This window comes from Bombus bifarius, unplaced genomic scaffold, assembly GCF_011952205.1.
Source record: "Bombus bifarius isolate JDL3187 unplaced genomic scaffold, Bbif_JDL3187 scf7180000008193, whole genome shotgun sequence".
NCBI classification, from domain to species: domain Eukaryota; kingdom Metazoa; phylum Arthropoda; class Insecta; order Hymenoptera; family Apidae; genus Bombus; species Bombus bifarius.
In genome coordinates, this window is record NW_022884501.1 from 1,059,148 (window position 1) to 1,081,795 (window position 22,648).

The 22,648-nt window shown below is 37.1% G+C and overlaps 1 protein-coding gene and 1 long non-coding RNA gene across 4 annotated transcripts in view; both read right to left on the minus strand.

Annotated features, from left to right (window-relative positions):
* Nucleotides 1-22,648, minus strand: part of LOC117209731 (UPF0489 protein C5orf22 homolog) — a 1,030,747-nt gene that overhangs the window by 758,644 nt on the left and 249,455 nt on the right. The gene's annotated exons all lie outside the window — the stretch shown is intronic.
* Nucleotides 1-22,648, minus strand: part of LOC117209739 — a 96,934-nt gene that overhangs the window by 48,995 nt on the left and 25,291 nt on the right. Inside the window, exon 3 of one of the 2 annotated variants that reach the window (XR_004487974.1) lies at nucleotides 14,262-14,734. The exons of the other annotated variant lie outside the window; for it this stretch is intronic. This is a non-coding gene — a long non-coding RNA (uncharacterized LOC117209739). Of the gene's footprint in view, nucleotides 1-14,261; nucleotides 14,735-22,648 lie in introns of those variants that run through there. 2 annotated transcript variants of the gene reach the window in all.

A 22,648-nucleotide genomic window follows, 5' to 3' on the forward strand; every position in this document is an offset into this window, starting at 1 on the left:
AGTCCTTGCCTTTCCGCTACTCTATATCCGCCACTGTTCGCGACGCGGTTCTTCCGCTGCCTGAAAGTAGCCTCCTCCTCCTCCTCTCCCGCATCTCCCTATCCTATCTTGGTATCCTTTCTTCCTATCTCTTGCTTCGACCGGCTGCTTCCGTCGTGCTCTCGCTTCGTAGAAAGAGGATGGCACAGGAGAAGAGACAATTTCTCGCGGCGCCGTTCCTCGCCCTCTTTCGATCCGTCGTTTTATGCGACAGACAACGTGTAGCCTGCGTACACGGCAATAAATTGCTCGCGAACTAACCGTCCTTTGTGACGTGAGTATAAGTTTTTACGCTGGAGAACGACGCCACGTTTCTTCAGAGGGGAATATGGAGCTGGAATTTGGATGGAAATGAGACACACGTAAATAGCAAGGCGTGCCTTACTGTCATCTCAGTTGGTCAAGCTTCGACATGATAAAATTCGATCTTGAACTTTGCACGGAATGATCGAACACGTTGTACAGTATTACGAGATACCATTAGTTTTTTTCTTTTCATGTAGTGACGAAAAAACGTGTATCTTAGGTCTAGAAAAATATCGCGAAGAAAATGTATCGGACGATTTTATGAGGTTATTTGAGTCAGCGAGGAGCTATTATACAACAAGTAATAAAATACAGATGGAATTAACATTCAGAAAGAAAGCAATATATACACGCTATTGATCTGCGATTGTTACAACTGAGAATATTAATATCGAACAAATTTATTTCCTATTAATAGATAGAAATTATATTCTCGCGAAAAACTACGAAGGAAACACCGAACTCTCTATGATCATACGCACGATATATTTCTCTATTTACCACGCCACCAATGACCATTTAAATAGTCTGTTTTCAAACGTAGATCGTTTAAAAATTGTTCATGACCGGATTTGGCAGATTCCAAGGCAAATTACTCAGCTTGATTCAAATATCCTCCTAGCACAAATAATTCTACCTTAACTTAGGTACGAATTGTAGAGTTTGCAGTAATACAGAGGCAGCAGCTCCAATGTTTAAATTGCAATTATTTGAAGAGAAAGAAAGTCGTAGGTTTCATAACGAGCACACGCGAAGAACACGAGAAGTCCATTTTTATTAATTTCTTAATTTCCATGTAACTCGAACAACGTATTAAATTTACAAATATTACGTTTCTAAAAATAGCTAGCAATTTTATAACAATTTTATAAACAATCCAGAGAAGAATCATTTTTGGAATGTTAAACAAATTCCACAGTGAAATAGAAAGTTTTTGGTGACATGGAATTGATTATTGAATTTTAAAATTGCTCCTTATGTTCTTTGCCCATGGTCTTCGTATTCAAAGCTCCGAAAGCTTATCACTACGAAAATTAGTTGACTGGGTGAATTTACAGCACGTTTGAAAATGTAATTTGATTTTCATGGAATCTGAGTTGGTTTGTTCAAATTACTGAAAAGTGGAGCTGCCTCTTTATTACAGCAGCACCTATAATTGTTGATTTTTAACTTTTTGAGTAATCAATAGAATCTTTTCTAACGCCTCGAAAATGTGTCTTTTGTTTTTTCTTTGTTCGTATAAATTGATCCAGCTCAATCCTGTTGAAAATTTCCAATCGGCAGAAGTAGAAGAATCTTTTCCCTCCTCTTCGTTCGTTCTTTTCTTCACTCTCTTCCTTCCTTGTTTTTCTCTTCAGAGACATCTTCTTCAGAAGATAATGAGAATACAGCACAAAAGATGAAATACAAATATTCTTGGATTATTTGAAATTGAAATAAGAAGAGGAACTGGAAGAAGATTTTCTTAATCCGTTCTCTGAGAGTAAAAAATAGTAGGCGAAAGATACGAAGGATCATGAAACCGCTTTTCACGAAGCTTCAGAGCTACCTGAAGTGCAATATAACTTATGAAAAATAGACAAAAGACTGTTTTAATCTCTGTTTTGATTAATAAGAAGTTGAAATTGAAAGATAGAAGAATTGCCGAATACAACGATACACGAATTCTTCGAACCACACTGAAATCCAATAAATCCTCCGAAATAAAGTGTTAGGTTAGCGATTACGGTTAGCGATTACGGTTAGCGTTAGGGTTCCCAATAAATCCTCTCACGATTCTTCCGTTCGACTCCAGAAAACGTTAATAACCACAACTAAATTTCACAACTCCTCGGCTTTTCGAATCACCCACAGCCAACTTAACGACAAACTTTAAACAAATCTTCGCAACCTACGCGTTCAAAAATCCTTCTAATACTAAAATGGATAATTAAGAGAAATCTTAAAGCTATAAAACGCTAAAGTAAAAATCGAATCATATCGCAAGCTTCGTTGGAATAGACAAAAATCCAAAACTACTGGAGACGGTTGAAGAAGAAGGAGGAGATGATCAGCGTGCCGTAACATCGACGATTACCTACACGTATTCCTTGTTCGCGCGAGAAAAGCAGTTAGCTTTATTACAGTGAGCGAGCGAGCGAAGCTAGAACGCGCGCGCGGCAGTTTTTAATATCGCTTTGGCGCGGCCGCGTCTGCCAACTGACAAAAGGAGGAAAAAAAGGAAGAAGAGGCGTTAATGGAGAACGTTTTCGCTCTAACGAGCATGGAGAAAGGGGAATAGAAGAGGGACGGGAGTGAAACGGGCCAAGACTGCACCGGTCGGGGCTGCGGAAAGGGGTGGACCCTGGCGCCTACTCGCTGCCCACCAGACATGCTCGCCAGACCGTATGGTTTTTGTGCGACGAGAAGCGGAAGAAGGAGGTACAATAAGAATGCACGGAGTTTCCTCGTCCGGAGAAGTTTGGTAGAGAGCTAGGACACGGCCGTTTATCGTTGTTTCGTGGCAGAAGAATGTCGTGAGTCACGATGCTACCGTTGGCTAGCCTGGCTCTTGCGAGATCGAACTCCCTACGGATCACCGAGCAATGCTCTTGTCCCGTATCTCCGTCGTTTCGATGCTTAGAAAATGATAATAATGGGCGGCAGTGAAATTGATTTTGCGACTTTTCAATTAGCGAATTATCAGATTACCGTACTTTCTTATAGCTCATCAGTGTTTTAGTGCAGTTGCTGGTTACGTTGATAAGCAAGAACTTTATAAATCCAAATTGATAGGACCTATGCATTTTGATCTAAGTTTACAACATCGTTTCACATTTTATTTTGTATTAGTCATATTAGATCGATAGAATAGACGAGTGTTTTCTTTTTTTTTTTGTGATTTTTGAAGTCGATAGAATAAATCGAAGTGTTTCTTTTTTTTGATGATTTTAGTTGGAAGGGAGGAGGCAAGAGAAGAATTCATATTGTAAGACAACCAGTCAGTTGACATGGAAATCTTTGTTATCCCAAATTGGTGCTGCGATGTCTCATTAACACTTTTTATAGCACGAATACGATAATTATACGTTGTCTTTATTTATAACAGAAGTGTTAGATATTTTCCGCATCTTGGCCGTAAGAAATCTCTTATCTGCCACCTGGCTGCACCTTCGTTCCTTCCTTAATCACTCCATTACTTGCCACATTTAAACTTGAGCTAATCAATCTTGAAACCTGTTTCCCATACTCGAGAACGAGTAACCATCAATCATCGTGAAGCCGGAGAATTACGAAAAATATGAATTCCACGGATTTTGCGGAGCGAGGCCAAAAATAAGCAAGAAACGTAAAATGAATAGAGCATAAAGCGGCCAGATTAATTAAAACGACTCCTTACGAGAATTTCTAGTGAGTGACTTTATTTGAAACTTAATTTAACGAATGTAGCATTTTAAAATGTAGTATACATAATTAAAAATAAATTGGAGGCTGTAGAACAGTTGCAACAGAGTTTGTATAGTTGAGCTGAAATACTTCGTCCAAGAAACGTATTATTTTCTTTCTCCTATATTTATAATTCTTGTCTTTTAAAGTAATTTAATTAAAAGCCAAAAGCTAATGAGACCAGTAAAGATATTTTTCCTAAGTAATCGTACGAATAATTGAACTTTTCAAAAATATTTTCTAGCAAAAGTTACATATATTTTCTAATTTAAAACTAAAAATATGAAATGTGAATTTTCATATGTGAAAAATATGAATTTATAATTAGAAATATAAAGGGAATAAAATTTATATTTTATACTTTAATATATCATAAAAGTACGAATGTGACCACACAAAATAGACCTAGAGCCAATATAATAACAACGTAGAAAATGTTTCTTTTCCATAGAAAACACATAGTAGATATCAAAAGAACGAGCTCGAAAATTAAATTAAAAGTCAGTATAATCCCTATATCCAACACTCGCAGCAATATTTATCGATACGTGATTGTTACATCTTATATTTTTCAGATGCAACAGTTAAAACCTTACACCGTACGCGCAGATCTGTAATTAAAATTATGGACTCTATGATTGAATGGTTGAAGCAACCCGCAATTATGTTTGAAATAACCATTAAGCTGATAGATCTTAATAGCATCTTTTAAAAATGATATAATAACAGGGAAACATTAAAATATACTTGTCCTGTGGTTTTTGCGCCATGAACTTATATCAGATTTCACCTGTGAGCCGCAATTATATTGGCATTGTGAATAAAGACTAGCTAACATCAGGATGCTTATCGCGGTAAAAATGAAGAGAAAAGATATTTAAGTATATGTATACATAAATCGTTGCGTAGCCTATCTATCTTCTCGATGAACTAAAAAGACGTTGAGATGGAGGTGAATCGTATCGGTATATCCGTTGATTATCGTCTTATGATATTTATTATTTTAAATGTGCAAAAAGACGAGCACAAAGAATGAGAAAGTCTTAGAAGCGAAGTAAAGCTTGGTAGGTTTAATGGAATTATTTAAGTTTTTATTGACGTAGAAGAAAGCGAAGTAAAATTTAATATTCATGTTCGTGTGCAGGGAAGGATATTGCGAATTATTGGAATATTCTAAACGTGATTATGAACTTTTTACTACTCGCTTTGAGCATATACGTTATTGAAAAAATTAGGTCACTTTTTGTCGAATAGCAATCGCTGCAACAAATGTGTTTCTTTAACAAGTACGCGTAACTACAAATTATTTCCTTATGAAGTCGATGATTTTCAGATAATTTTGATAATCTTGAAGAACAATAATACCATCCCTTTGTCTTGCAGTGACACGACCCTGATGACCCTTCGACAACTTCTCAACGATCCTTGATTCCTTAGATCCTTAATTAATAAGTATTCTTAAAAAAGTTATGAACGTCGAGAGTAACTGAATAATTAGACTATCGATCATCGTACGTAATTCAGAGACTAGAAGAGATAAAAAATATTTCGAATTTTTTTCTATATTTTAATAAAACAGATCTAATAATAATAGCCATCCATTAACCTTTCAATAGGTTCTCGATAAAAGTTATTGTTCTAGGGTAAAACCGTCCCTTGTCATCCTGGTTATTTCAAAATAAACGGGGGAAAAGAAAACAAAAAGAACTGTAGAGTCTCGTAATTAAAAGTTCCCCAGGAATCTTTCACATTATCGAAAATACATTTAAATTCCTCGCGTATCATCCCCCTCTCCAATATCCACGGCTAATATCGCTTTAATAATGTAACTTTCGGCTTTGTGCAGCGAAGGACAGGCACGAAGGTCTTGTAAACACATCCTTAAATGTGGTACACAGCACCGTTACTAATATTGACGGATAAAGAGAGGCCGAGGGCTAAGACCTTCCCCTTTCCCTCTTTCTTTCTTTCTTTCTCGTTTCCTCTAGAGGCCGAAGAAAGTCGAAGTAATAAGAGCGACCTAAACTCCGTGAATCCTTTTATTAATCCGCGTGGCGGGATTGGATTTAAAGCTTCCACCGAACCCCCGTTTCAGCCCTCGTTCCCATTCCTTCGAGCTCAAAGAATCTAGGAGATTCGACGAGCTGGGACTCACCAACTCATCGGTTCATATCACTTCTTTCTCTTGGTTTCTCCTTCTTTTTTCATTCTTCGTTGGTTTTGTTTGATTTTAGTTGTTTTTAGGTAAGACAGTTTAAAAATAGAAATATAATATCTAGTATTTTGATTAATTTTCGTGTAAATTACGTAGCTTGAAGTATGATTTCGTATTTTATTAACAACAGGCAAAATAGGTAAGTTTAAATTACATTTAAAATAATAGGTATATTTATCAAATTTATCGATGGCTGATTTTTGTGCGGGCGAAAATTTTACTTAACTCTTGAATTGATAAAATCGATTTTAAAAGTGAAATAAACAACGTTCCAACTACTGTTAATCGAGTGCGACTAAGCAAATTTAGGAAAGTAGAATTCCACAAAATACAGAATTCGTTCGAAAATGTATATATCTGATACTGATATCAAACATTAATTTCCATCGAAACACAAATTTTAATATTTTACAAATTACTTCCAATGTAAATTAAGTGCTATGCAATTCCAAAGACACGCTTCGCTGACGTGTGAAATTTCAACTTACACACGATATATAAATATCTGTAATTAATTTCGAGCATTATTTAAAACAAAAGTCATCGATCGATATATTTATATACGTTCGAATGAAACGTAAAAGTACGATGTTAAATCTTATTATTTTATCGAAGATCAAAGGGTACGCGAACATCCCTCAGCACATATCTCGCTCGAACGCACGGTCTTTCCCGAGAAGATCCAGACGATAATACAAGAAATTTCTCGTTCAAAGGACCGAAGAGAACAGAATTTATTTATCATTTCTTTGATCTCGCGATGCAATGACTTACGATGATAAAGGTACACGACCTTTCTATGCCTCTCGCAGCTTTTGCTAGATGCGACGAAATTTGCCATTAAATAGTCCTTCGAGTATTATCGTCGAAGAAATATAATGTTCAGTATTGTTTATATATTTCTGTAATTCACTATTACTATATTGTATTACAGAAAGCAATATACTTTTAACAAAAGAAAAAGGACAACTATATTTCTTATTAATACCCTAGATAGAAAAAGACCTCTTCCCTTTAATAGTTCAGTACGTATATATATTCCTATTGATTTTTCTTTTTTCTTTTTCGACAGAGATTTGCAAAGTAAACGTTAAATATATTTTTCTGTTAAAGAGTATTAAAATTTCATTTATCCATAATTTTTTGCACCTTGGAAACGATCATCGAGAAAGAGTCTACTATTTTAAATATACAGAAAAACACCTATGTCCTTTGAAAAATTGGAAACTTGCAAATAATTATACTCTACGATTATTATCCTGTTAATTATTACTCTACAATTGTACAAATCTCCGATGATTTCTTAATAGATCGAAATAATCCAATCGATATTTCTATATCAGTTTCTTTAAAATATACCTATTCGAGTTCCTATTTTCGATTTCTGCAGTGAGAAAATTACGATACGACGAAGAACGACGAAAATCAACAAAGTTCTTTCTTGGTAAAAACAATTGAATTCCACATTTCCGACGAAAAGAATCAGATTGGATATAGGAGCGCGGTATCATAGCCGGCGAAATCAATTAAATCCAATTTAGCATCAGTTCGAAAATGGAGCGAAAAGACGCGCGGACAATGAACAACTCGCGATCGAGAGCGCGATTCCTTCGAATCGATTAAACGTTCGGTGCACCGTGAAGGGAATACTTGCTAGCAATTAGCCGGAGCGCTAAATGCCTTCTAGTTAATTCAGAGGCCGCAAGAAATCGACGTCTGGAACGGCGACGTTGTCGAGGAAGTAGGAAAAGAACGCGGAGCCTCCTGTTAATGGCTTTCGTCTTGTCACTACCTGTATCCAAGGGAATAAAATTCGTTCCTTGTACGCGTTGCATTCTCACGATCGCGTTTCAGAGGTACCCTCCCTCCCACCTTATAAAAATTCCCCCACGATCGATCGATTCGGTACAAAATTTAATTCGTTCGTGGGAATTGTTTTTAACTTCTTGCAAACCTTTTTATACCGTTAATCACCGCGTTATCTGATTATTAGACTGCGGATATTTCTACATTTTTGTAAAACTTGAAGCTACAAAGATGTGCACGATAATTATAATATGCAGGAATACATAAAATATATAAAATATTCAAAAAGGAGTATTCATTATAATATTTGGTATATGAAACTATTTAAACTTCGTTTCTTTATATATGTTCATAAAAATATAGAAATGCGTAAAAATTCGTGGTCTACGGATTATTTTCTAACCTAACGGTCGTTTAGAAGAGTGAAGGAATATTTCTTTAAGGCAAGTTTATAATAGGCGAGTTGGATATTTCGCGAATGTAGAGATTTGTAATTCTTGTAAGGAGCGTTATGAAACTTCTGTGAAAATGAATCAACTTCGCTGTGCAACTTTAACGAGCAATTTTAGTTTCGTTGCTCTTAGTAACATTCTTAATGTTTGCATACACGTAGAAAGTTTATCGGCTGTTAACTGAGTTACGCGAATGGAGTATTCCGTAGAATATTTTTAGAATATAGCTGTATTTCTTGAACATATCTATGAGCAATGGAAAATTGAAAACCTGTTATTACCTGTTAGCTATTATGTAAATAATTATTATTAAGAAGAGTATTATCTGAACTATAAATACATAGAAGAAATAAAGAATTAATAAAGAAATAATCCGCGTTATGACGAACAGTTAACCATCAATCCTATAACATTATCCATAAACAAAACAATTCTGTCTACATGAGAATAACAAATTTGTGATTTTTTATAAAAACTTCATAAGACTTGCGACAGTACATTCTTGAAGATTCGAATGATTTCTTGTAAAGATGCATTTCTTTTTCTTCTCGCACTTGTCGCACTTTCTGCACATGATTCTTCTCACATCTTTCATTCTGCTCTTTTTTGTACAACCCGAAAATTGTTCCTTTTATCCATTACAAGTCGACGATTCTAACGTTGAACTATACCACTGAACTTACACTCCGACTACTTACGTACCATTAAACATACCTCTACAAAATCTTCCCAGAACACTTACCTACGTCAAACTCCCGATCGTGGATCAAACCTAGCAGTTATTGAACGTTATCAAGTCAAGTCACCGGCAGCCACGTTAACGAAATTTCATTAACGACACGCGATACGAGAACAGCGAGCGAGATAGATCTAGAACCAGAGGTAACCAGAAATTCGTTGCACTCAGAATCAGCTTATTCAGCGTGCACAGTGTACCCGACGCTCTCTAAACACGTAGCCGAACCGTGATTTTCGCCTTAGTAATTCGCCCAGGCCAGATTTACCTCGTACCTTCCGCCTTACTCTTCGTTTACATCTCGTTATACGTGCCTGAGAATATTTATTTACCGACTGCTTCTCTGCCTCATCGTTGCCTGTCTCCCCGGTTCCGTTGTCCGCCATCGTTTCTCGGAAAGCCCGCTACAATCGACACGAAGAAGCCTCCAACTGCCTCCTTACCACCTTCATTACAGCGATCCACCGGTAAGACCGCAGAAAACACCGAACCAACTTATCGCGGACTTCTTTGCACGAAACACAGCTGAAACACAATACCATGCCTGACCTTTCCCACACCGACTCTGTGGGCTATCCCCGCAGACTTTTCGACGATTCTTCGGAGAACACTGTAATGCGTTGCTGGAAATGACGAGTTCTCGGAATTGATGACGCGAAAGATCCCACTTTGTAGCAATTGTAGACGATGGTTCTAATTGGATGATATTTGAAGAGGATATTTGGGGGATTTTGACGAATTCGGAAGCTTTTCGGGATTTTACTCGATTTAGGAATTCAGAGATATTACTCGATTTGAAGGTTCGATCAATTCGACACTGATGGTTAAGAACGAAGATTTCGATATTTAGGATGAATTGAATGAAATGAATAATCTGGAGATGTTTGAGAATTTTGATCAATTTGGAGGTTTCGGAGGCTTCGGGTATTGCGTTCTTGGACGGTTTTCATCAGTTTGGAGATTTTTGAGAATTTGTTAATAGACTTGAAGATTCGAACGATCGAATACCGACGATAAGGCAGCTAACTAGTCTTACGGGTTGAAACGTTTCCCTTCGACACCGAAATCATCGACTTTCGGTTCATCGATTGGCGAACGATTCCCTGCGCGTTTGCTGTGCGCGCGATAAACCAGATTACGCTACGAGACACGGCCCCGGTAATTGACAACTGGTAATTATTAAGACCTGACGGACAGCGAGGGCGTGCAGAAACGAGCACGAGAAGGAAACATTAATCTGCATCGTTGGTTTCACAAGACTGCCAGGCATTAAACGACACAAAACCAGTTCGTCGATCATTAGAATTTCTACATCATTGCTGATGAAAATAATTGACAGTGAGATAATTACGGTCTCTGTCGCGGCGTAATGCGTACAAACAAAAGAGCGGGGACAATTTATTGCACACTTATCGCTCGTGTATCGACCGTCCACTGGTTTATACTATACATACATATGTATGTGAACACAAATATGCATACTTGCGACGAGAACGAAAGAAGAAAGGAAAAAAGATTAGAAAAAAGAAGGATAACGTTCGCTTGTTGTGCAAACTGTCCGCGAGTGAATATGATTTACGGTGTCGGTGCGTCGATATAAAACGGTTATCCCGCCTGAATGGCAACCTTACCAAGATCAATTTAGATCGAGAAACAGCGCGCGATTACGCGGGAATTAATGGATCGTAGCGTCGACTCGACAAACCAATTCCGACTTAATATAGCAATTTCGATGGTGAATTATGAATGAAGGTAACACGTTGCGAGCGTCGAACGTTCAGGCCTTCGTGTAATCGTTTCATTTATATTGCTGCGTTATGTCGCTTACGAATGTATCGATGTACATTCGAATTGATTAGAGACGCTTGGTTGTTTCGATTCGTGATAATTGCTATTCGATCGAGATCCTTGCTCCTTTGAATTTACATCTTCTAAGTAACTCGTGTGGTTGTATGGACTTTTACGCGGTTGAGAATGTTTTACGGAATTTTGATCGAGAAATTAGCGTACGTGTATTATAGCGAAACGTGAAAGATTAAAAAATAAGGCGAAGATTTTTATAAAATGGAATTGTAAGTCTGTTGCAATTATAATAGCATAAAGTCACGTGGCGGACACACTGATAAAGCCAGTCGTAGTAATAGTCGTCTACCAATTACGTAATAGGCAAATTCGCAAATGTACCTGTCCACGTATTGTTTTATGTTGCACGTCACGTCGTTCAGAATTTACTATCTTTGATAACTTTATATTACTGCATTCAAGATGCACATGTTGATTCTGTAGATACTATAATAGATTAAATAGAACACAGTATTTGAATATTATTCCCAATAAAGCTAAAAATGTTGAAAGTTTCAAAATTCAATCCAGAATTTGTGTCTAGCAACAATTTGATTTTCCAAGGAGCGTCCACTTGCAAGTTATACAACACGAAGTAAATAATTGGTCGAATATTGATAAACACAACGGTCACTACAAACAGTTCAGCAAACGTAACAATTTCCTTCCACTGCGAAAAAAGGAAAGGGGAAAGAAAAAAGAAACGAAAAGAAAACGAAGGAAGGAGAAACGACGAAATACTACGAAAGAAAGTCACGAAAGAGCGTGTTTCAACGCGTTCGGAGCGTGCATTTCCGGAAGCAGCGTCTCGCGGACCGAGATTTACGCCGGCGCGTTCGCCTAAACGCTGAAACGAAGGGAACATTATTCCCGCGGCAGAAACTTCCTTTTAGCGGGGGCCCTGGTAGAAAGTAAAACGATTCCGCAACTTCTTGGCGGAGGAAATAGTCGAGGCAGCCGTTACGACGAAAAGCATTCGCGACCCTGCGGATACGTTGCCATAGCGGGGAACAGGACAGTACCATAGGCGACCATAGGATAAAAAGAGACCAAGCGAGGGCCATTTGTATTCATATGAAAATATTATCTCGCCGCGCGTCCTGCCTCTTCAGGATCGCTATTGGGTTTGCATAGATACTTATGCATGAAGGTAACATTGCCCGGCATTGTTATGCAACCCGCTGTAGATCCTCAATATAGATCCTCGACGCGCGAGCCGCGCTTCCATTCGGATTTCAAGAGCTTCGTCCTCGCCTTCAGAGGATTCATCGTTCCGGGACCAACTTCTAAATCGAAACTCTTGCTCCGTACCACGCTGCAGATTTACATTTTTTTCTGTCCTCCTTTTCTTTCCTTTTTTTCAGGACATCGTAGAGGGAGAAGGAGAAAGAGTTTGGTAAGAGCGTGGCAAGTGTGTAGTTTTGGAAATTTGTTTCGCGAAGCATAGGATGAATTCTTCGAAGGAGAACATTTGTGTCTTATGTACTTTGAATGGAATTGGAAAAATAGGTACCTGTGTTGTAATTGTTGCGCACGAAATATAAACAAACGAAACGTTTCTGTAGCATGATATTGTGAAGATTTGAAGATAACACTTGTATTAAAATAATATTACAGTACATACCGCTTTGACCTAATCTTCGGTACACTTTCGTAACTAGATTATAATACAAGATGTTTGTATGAAAAGCGCAGATCTTTGATTTCCATTTAATAGTCTTTAATTGCTTCTTGTAGAGGCGTTTATACTCTAAAAGAACAGGATGTATTGCATAATGTAAGAAAATAGAATCATTAATGCACCAATTATGAAAATGATCGTTGCATTGAATGCATTACGTAAATAGAATTAACGTTAATAACGAGTAATATCCTCATTTTCTAATAATCGTGTGATTTTTTAAATTATTTATAGATATCTTACAACTACAAAAAATTACGCTCAAAAACAATCAAAAAACCACTTCACCACTATCTAGTAAATAGTACTTGTCATAAATAGATTACGGAATGTAAATTTGTTTCACGCACCAAATACTATAATAAGTACTCTATTTTCAATATTTTATACATATATTCTTACATACTATATGAATTGTATGCACTTTTGCACCTTCAAATTGCCCATAAATATCCGCAGTCCGGTCATAAAAAAAAAAAATGGCTATCCGATCTTTACATTTTTCATTTTCAAGAATAATACAACAGCGTAACCGCTAATCCACCATTAGCCACGCACCGCCTGAAAATAAATATTCCAACCCCTGAGCTGGCGTTAATTAAATACCAAAGCACTGTTTCTCTTGGCCAGTGCATTGCTATAGACAGGTCAATAAATCTCACGGAAATTACAACGTACAACGAAATTTCAATTCAACTTTCACATATGAACCGGTATTAAGATTTCGATCTTAGAGGGAACGCGGCCACGCGGCTGTTCCTTTTGCGTTCGTTCTTGTTCCGCACGTTTCCGCGATAACGCGATCGCGTTATGCGAGTTTAATGATTTTAGATAAAACTTAATCGCTCGGGAAGATCCTATCGGCACACAGGTGTAGACCCAGGCTCGCGGTACTTGTCGCACGACAAAATTCTAACTTTGTGACGAAGATGAAATGCACGTTTTATCTGCATAAAACAACGCCACTTCCAGTCTCGAAGATGATACAGTTACGCGCTAAAAATTGCCGTTTTATCGTGCCGTGTCTCTGTTTCTCTCTCTCTCTCTCCTTCTCGTCAACCATTCAACTTTTCTTCGTCTTCTAATGCAGTCATAATTTCGCGTTGCTTATTGAATCGATCATGTTGGATTAATGCAAACGGACATCTACGAAGTGGATCGGAATATAACGTGAAGTTTAACGAGCAGTTAAATTTGATGAAAACGTCAATCGAAGTTGAGCTTTTTGCAATTATTACGGCTCATGCGGAGTACGTATTATTACTCATCGAATAGGATTAATTGGCAACAACACCTTAAGGGTGATTCTTATTATCAATGTTTGGTAAATGCTAATGCAAATTAATATGTATCGATAGCTGAATGAACAAAATAAAACAAAATCTGTAATTTTCAGCACGTTCTTTGATCAAGTTACATATCGCGACTAATACTATGGATAATTTACAGCGAATATGGTTCAGTTGAAACATAGTCAAACATAGTCAACATTAAAAAACTTATTTTTCTTTTCCTTCAGTTAGATCTTCGGACGGTTGTTTTTATTTTCAATCGTGTTATATTAGAATAAAATAACATCATATCATATTTTTTCCGTAAAACGATAGAACGTTCCGATACTGAGTAACCAGAGTTCAGATACAGCACACCCTATCGCAATATAAAATCCAAGCGAATCTTCATTTTGTTTTTTCACCATTAATTACACCGATCACGTTAAAGAACATTTTTCGCAAAAAGATGCGGTAAAACCAGGAACGGGAACCATTGAAACTTCCGATCGAGATCAGGACCGGTTTAGCAAACGCGGAAAACTTAGTCGTCGCGAATAAAATGATTCGCGAGCCACGCAAACATAAGGCAAGCATTAACCCTCGCACAACCGTTCATCGTATCTCATCGACTCGCATCATCGTGCAACCTTGCGTAAATTCTTAATATAGAGTGGTGCAACGGCCAGGTCCTCTGCCCCTCGCCAAGAGTGACTCGAGAGGAACACGTAGTCGTCTTTGAAGAATCCGTTCACCAGTAGCATGTCCAGCGAACCGTTCGTCTACCCTCTTCCCCTTCCCTTATTCGACTTCTTAACAACCAACGTTGCTTTCCTTCTTCTCGTACGCAACACGGTAAGGTGTGATCGGATTTCCAGTTGTCGGAACGCAGAATTCCACTTTGATACTTTAACGTGACGTCGCGTTGACTTAATCGCGTGCACGAATCCGGTTGGATTCCTGATGGAAACGCGCCCTATTCATTCACGTTCAAACGATGACCTATGTGTTGCGTACATGATTTTCATTCAGTTTCGGGCTTTTGCTTCGTTTATTCGTTTCCTTCTTTTTTAAGCTTCTCTTTGGATAGTGGGATGATTTAGATCCGTTGTAAATGATAATTTAATTTTCTATCAAACCAAACACCGTGACATTTATATGAAAAATCTTCATTAAATTTGAAGTAGCAGCCAAAGTCGAAAAATATGTACGAGTTATAAGATCTCATTATTTTATTCTCTCTTTAACCCTTCCTTTTTTTATACTACGTCTATGTCAATGAATATATAGCGTGTGTGTTCATTTGATTCAATTATTGCAATTAGTGAAATATTAAGCTTTATTATATACTGTAAAATGATTTACATTTACTCGTGAAATTAGCAGCTAGAAAAATAAAAACATATAATACTAAATATCAGCATGAAGAATTTTCACTGCCATATTATGATTTTATACAGATAAAAGTCTCAATGACTAATCTAAAATCTCTTTTTTTAATCCAATTAACGCAATAGGTCTCACAGTGGTAATAAATAGAATTAAACACACTCAACCCCACAACTAATCTCATTCAAATACAATTAATTCCACCAAAAGAATGTTCCAAATTTGCCAACATTTATGAAAGATTACACCTGGAGAATTTTTCTTCTTTCGTGGCTTTTGCTCTTTACTTCCTCCATCCTCCCGTTTCATCGAACGTATATTCCATCGCAAGGGTTCACCGCGGCCAATCAACCCCGGATAACAGCCAGCTTCGTTTCTACGTCCGTTATACAATAGACGTGCACACGGTGTACATGTGCGCGCACGACTGCGTCGGGATGAGCTTCCATACCAATGTATTCCGCGTATATACGTGCACGTGCACGTGCATGTGCCTACGAGAGACGGCAACATTTATTGAACCCCCGTATGCCACTATGCAATCAATAATTACGCGGAGCTGGATTAATGTACAGGCTCCGACGAAAGCACTTGTCGGTGTTTGCAATATGAATACGGTATGATTTAGTTTGCTCTTCTCGACGTTTCCATATCATTCGAATGGAGAAAAATGGACGTTTCTATGCGCCGCACAGCAAATAATTAGAAATATATCCGAAGATTTCACGCTTTCTTCTTTTTATAAATGATTTCATTTACATGGTATTATTTCCTGAGGGTTGTAATGGAATAAAAAGGAACCCATTTTGCTTTGGAGAACATTTTGCACAGTTACTTGGATGGCTACTTTTAAAACGAAGAGTTGGATTAAGAATAGTTTGATTGAAAACGAGAATATTAAATCGATGACTTTGATTGAGAGTGGAGATATAAAATTGAAAATTTTGTTTGGAAGCAAAAATATTATTTACAATATTTAATGACGTATAACACGACATTAAATATAATATAGGAATAATTTTTCGAAGATGATTGGAGCTACTGAAAATTTAGATGAATAGGTCTTTTATTTGCGAATACGTCAATTTTTCTCTTCCAATATTAATCGCTACTATTAACGAATGTTTTCCAAGAAATTTCCCTGACTACCGCCTATTCAACGTTAGAACTACCAACGACTGCAGTAATAAAACAAAGATATCTAACAAAGATATTGGGATAAAAGATAAACAATACAAAATAAATAAGACAAGAGTAAAAGCAAGTTTGTATCCACATACTTTACCTAAAACAATTATTCGAATTCCCAAAACTGCAACGTTGTAAATCCATAAAATTTCTATACGAAATGATGAATTAATCATTTACTCGCTCCGATAGCTCTGATGATAATAATTCCATACGTAGCTGTAAAACAATACCAAATACACATAGACTTACAACAAAATGTCACGCTAACCTTCTTTATCCAAAAATCTCAACCTTACAAATTTTAGAAAAACCAATTTAAAAATTCTTCCATGTACCTGTGCACATACACAGCAAAATATGGTACAATAAAAAATTCGATTAGAAGCGTGATTCCTTGTGACCGTGTTCTTATTCTCTGCTCACAGAGAAAAGGAAGAACGTAATGAAAGGAGGCAAAGCATGAAGGCGAACGAATATAGAGCAAGGATGGTCCGAGAGAGGAAGAAGAAGCGAGAAGGATTCGACCGAAGTATGAGATTACATTACATCCGTGTGGTCTGCGAAAGAAATTCAAGACGGCAATTTCGATTAAATTTAATCTTACGCAGGTTTCGAATCAAACGCAGTGGCGCAATGAAACCGGAGGGGCGGCCGGTTGTCTCTCTCCCATGTAAGACAGCCATCGGGCCTCGTGGGTCTGAGCTGAGGTTACCTACGATCGTCTTAAAAGGGCGGCCCTTCTCCGGAATCTACGGTTTCATGTGGAATTTCCGATTAAAATTCAGCGCGTCCTTTCGGCGATGTCATTCCGATTTCTCTTAAGAGCTGCCGTACCAAGCCGTTCCACTTCCGGCCACTGCATGTAGTAGACTGATAATGTTGCTATAATCGAACTTGGAACACTATCGTTTAGATAAATATTTTTATCGTTTATTGGGAAGTTGATGGTTTTGTTACTTAGATCATAGGTCTCTGTACAGATCGGTAATATCGATATAATTGAACTTGAAACGCTATCTTTTAGATGAGTTCTTTTATCGAAAGTGGGAAGTTGATGCTGTCGATGGTATTTTTATTTGGATTACAGGTTTTTATACAGTTTGTACTATTTTGTTTTGTATAGAATAATTCATTATTTTTATTTAGATCTCGCGAGGTTATTTATATTCGAACGTAATATTTTTACTGTTCGAAGCATTAAGAAAGCTGAACAAACTTTCGAATACTTATTAATACCTGTGTCATAGAACCACTCGATATATCAAATGTTTGAAATTTTTCTCTATAATATCCACAAATTCACAAAATTACATAGATGAGAAGAATATCATTTATCAGCGAACAAAAGAATTTACACACAAAGAAGAAACAAATAGGAAACACTGAAACTTACAGAAGCTTTCGCAATCAACCCCCTCATTTTGACTTCACTAATAATAAGAAGCTTCCATATCTTTACCACAGAACTTGCCAAATTCTCCAACAGTTACCAAATCTTTCGCAGCCTTCTCACACGTTAGCCACAAAATCTTAATTCTCTTTATAAGCATCATCTAGACCTAAAATCATCATACTAATCAAACAGTCTATCGAAACTGCAACTCGCAAAAACACATCAATCACACGACAAACCATCCAAAAGGGACTTTATACTCCAAGGATAAAGAAGCAAGTCAAGGATACAGAAGCGGTAAAGAAGGTTCGACCATGCGATGCGCGATGGATGCGATCGACCGTAGTCCGCGATGCATCGATTCAAGACAATGCCAATAAATTTCCAACTAAACAGCAACAAGATACGTGATCACCGGTGCAAATGAATCGCCTGTGAGAAAAATAACCTGCCAGATCAAAATAAAAGATCGTAATTGGGGGAAAAAAAGAAGAGAGCAAACTATGGAAGGTAGAAAGGTGAGAGGAGGATGAATCCGCGGTGCAGGCTGCGCAGCGCTATTCATTAACCGTCTGCGCGCTGGTAAATCCATAATGACAGGATAAACTAGCTGTTTACAGGTGATTACGCCAATTATCGACGATACTGGGAGAGCGTACGCGACTTGTTTACATTTGACGCAATCCTACGCGGTTCGCGCGCGCACACGCACGCATAATGGCGACGTATGCTCGGCTGCATCCTGGTTGCAGGCCTGGCTTGACCAACCGACAGCTTGTTCGAGGCAATTTATTGCTCGCACGGCACGCTAATCGGCAGACAGAGGAGGGAAGATAGCTTTGACAGCGGAGAGACCAAAGACACGACCGGATGCGCCATAGGGGCCCGCTTCGGTCGTCCATCTGAAGTCGCGCTTCGAAGGTCACTGAACAGACGGTAATGAAATACTAACTGGCCACCAATCTCGTTGGAACGCGTGAAACGAAGCTATAGGGACAGCTTCATCGTGAATCGTCTATGGTAATACCCATGGTGTAACTTTGATTTGCGTTTCCCGCTGCTAATATTACTTTCTACCGTGTTATTATCACATATTTGGTGCTTTCACTAGGAATGTTAGCGAAATGTTTATGGATTTATTGTTATCGTATTATGTCTTTTCATATCATCGGGTGATAATTCTGGGATAAAAATTATTCGATGTAAATTTAGTATCCCGAGTTTCGAGGACTTCACGTTATAAGCATTTAACGAATTACTCGTCTGTGTGGTTTATAACAAAGAAAGAGGAAAATTACAAGGGAGATTAAAGAATTTGTACGTAGTTTTTCATCGGTTCATAGTCTAACAAATTATTCATAATTTGTGTTGTAACAAAGGATATATAATGAAAAAGAAAAAAGAAGGAAAGAGAAATGAAATTACCAGTAAATTTGAGGCTGTATAAAATCTACTATGTGAGTTTTAATTAAACGAGATTTTAGTTAATTTAACTATGCACTACGTATTTTAATATATAAGTATATACCATTTGTTAAATGTTAAATAAATGTGGTAAGAAAAGGAGCTGAAACAATATGGATGATAACGTTAAATCCTGCAAGAGCTTCGATCAGTACTTGTTTCTAGCAATTTATCTTTAGTTCGTAACATATAACAAGTAAAACTTTTCGAGCTACCCTGTGGGGCAGCTTAGTCACTAATCTCGCGAGATTAAGTTGCTGCGTGGCTATAAATTATTGCAAACCTGTGCAACAGATGAGACCATTGGGATGCAATAATTAACATTCTACTGCTAATTTAACTATGTTCTATCCAATGTCCAGCTAATTAATGGTCTAATATGATTCTCTGAGCAACATAACAACCGCAATTATAACGAGCAGTTGAATCCAGTAGATTGTAGTAAACAGCTCACTGTCATCTCCTGAAATAGCTTTGTGTCCCTAGTTGATGCTTCCAGTGAATATTTTCGTCAACATATTAAATAATACATGCTCCTTTACTTATCCATTTTTTGATTAGATAGTTCATTACATATAACAAAATGTCAATTTAAACATAATAAATAATAAATAGTACAATAGTTCATTGCTATGAAATATGTAAACACATAAGTATTATGTTATTATACAATTCATAGAATGTTAATGACGTGTAATTGTCAGAACATAAAATAATAAATCTATATTGAATTATTTTTGTTTATGAATCTTTACACTATGACAGTGTTGTTATTATAATAAATGATACGAAAAAATATATACATACGGAATGATACAAATTGCCATGCGGACAGATACCTTGCACCAATAGAAAACCCAAACTCCAATCAATGTATATAACAAAGTAAAGAAAAATTAATGTTTTTTAATTAAATAAAATAATCTAAGAATTAAACGAATATTATGTTTCGTTAATACGCACAGAATCTTAATTAACGAACCTTCGATAAATCAATAAAATATAAGTAGAAAATTCTGTTACGCAGACATACTTATTCTACTTATTCTACTATTGCTACTCATTCAGAAGTCCAACTCTCGACAATTTAATGAGAATAGAAAAGAGTCAACGATATTAAAATAAACGATAAAACCAAAATCCAAATTTAAACCAGCCGTGCGTTACTTTAATACATGGAAACTATCTCCACTCGGTGTCAATTAAAATGCCATGGCGAGAAGATCCCGGAAGTAGAGATCGTGGAAGAAGAGCAAGCGGTCCGGCAACGTTCACTCACGTCTCACAGGTGAATTATAATACACCAATTATTATATTTCATAACGTGACGTTATTAAAACTAGATACGGTAAAAGACGTGGCGTTGCTTCAAATTATACTCGATCTCCTTGCTACCAAGAAAAACGAACGAGGACGGGCCACCCTCGTGTTCTATGAAGCTTGCGGATGCGGTCATTAAGAACCTTGCAGACGTGTACCATTAATTAAACAGATCTACAAATTCCTTCCATGTTTAATTACCGTAGACGATGTTACGTGCAGCGATCGACATCGATTAGCCCTGTGAGTATTTTTTAAAATATTTCATTCTACTTCGATCATTCTTATTTACTCGTATAAACAGTTGATTCGATACGAGAAAATTATAATACTCGAATGGTCTCGAAAAACAATGTGTTAGTTAACCGATACGCGAGTAAATTGCGCTCGTTTCATATCGCGGGTGTTATAATCTGTTCTCGAAAGCGGAACAGATTCTAAGAACGAAATTGGATAATTGAAGCTGGAAGTCAGATTAAGAACACGATATAGTTATAAATTAGCTGTGATTTCGCTTTACAGCGAATTGAATTGGTAATCGAGGCTGCAAATTTCTTGTCAACGATCCCCGTGAAGCATTAATTGCTCGAGCCGATTACTGAAATGAAAGTCGTTGAACGTTGTCAAGACACGGGGTACAGGAACGCTATTACCGTTAAAACAAACTGATAATTATTATCGAAGATAATGAAGCGAGTGAAGTATGAGGAAATACGATAAACATAAATTGCTCTGCTTTATGGTCAAGTTTCTTGTTTCTCGTTCAAGGTTAGTAAAATTAAATATTAAATTAAGATAATAAATTGGAAGCTCGTATCACAGATATCAGATAACAAGAAATTAAATTATATATTAATTGCACAGACAGACGAGTTATGGTATCAAGCGATAAATGGAGAGATTTTGAAAATTATATGAAAATTATACTCCATCGAATTCATGTATCTTTAGAATATGATACTAAGAACATAAAAAATATAAATAGAGTTATAAAATAACCGAGAAATCGGTGAAATTAAGTTTACGATATTGGAACACATTTTTGTCCGAGCAGGGACGGACCGATATCACTTGAGATTTCACTCCTCAATCAAGAATATGTCAACGCGTACATTCGATTTGTACCATAAATTTGTACAATAAGAGAAAATTGTTTCTACCACGATTTAGTATTCTAGCAAATCTCACACACAAATACACTTAACTATCACAAACTTATAGGAAGAAAAAAATCGATGTTTCTAAACAATCTCTACGCAAATTAATCAGTCATTTTAAAAATAATTTAGCAATAAACCTTAAATATCGCTAAGCTATCGAAAATTCGTACAATGTTATATTCTTCGCGAAAAATACAACGTCCCTACGTAACGCAAGCGTTCAACAAACAATCGTTTAATCCAAAGCACAAATTTTTCAAATAAAAATCCATTATTTTTTCCAAAATTGACTACCATGATAAATTCAAAATATTCTCAACTATCGCGAATATAACTGTTACGTATATTACATTTTTCAGGTAGAAAAAATCAATATGCCTAAGTAACGCACGCGTCTACCAAACAATCGTTACGAAACGCGTGTACAAAGGTCTTTGCTCCTGCGGTCAGTACACAAGCTCGGAGCAGCGAGATAGGCCAGACAGTTTCATGGCAAAATAAGAGGACGCGCCTTCATTGGCTTTAATGGGATGGCAAATAGGCGGGCAGGAAATTTGCGCTTTTGAAGGCACCTTCGTGCGCACGAGATAGCACCGCGCAAGAGGGCACGCAGGAAATTCTAAGCAAGATGGCCGCGACGAGATTCCACTGATTCAATAGAAACTATTTGCACTGCCATTAGACGGTCCGTTGGTGTTGGTTGGGCGCCGTGGCCTGTAAACACCGCCACACAAGAATCGAAACGAACTTCGCGCCAGAGAGAGATAAAGAGACACGCAAAAACGATAAAACTATCGAACCTTAAGGTAAGTAGAATTTAAAAATCTTCGAGTTACGGAGGTTCTATCTTATCAAGCTTCTCTGATAAGACAAAATTTCAACGTCTCGGAAGTCAAACTGATCAACTCCACTGTTTATTAGTTCTTTACTCTCCTCGTATGGACGTAAGTATACCAT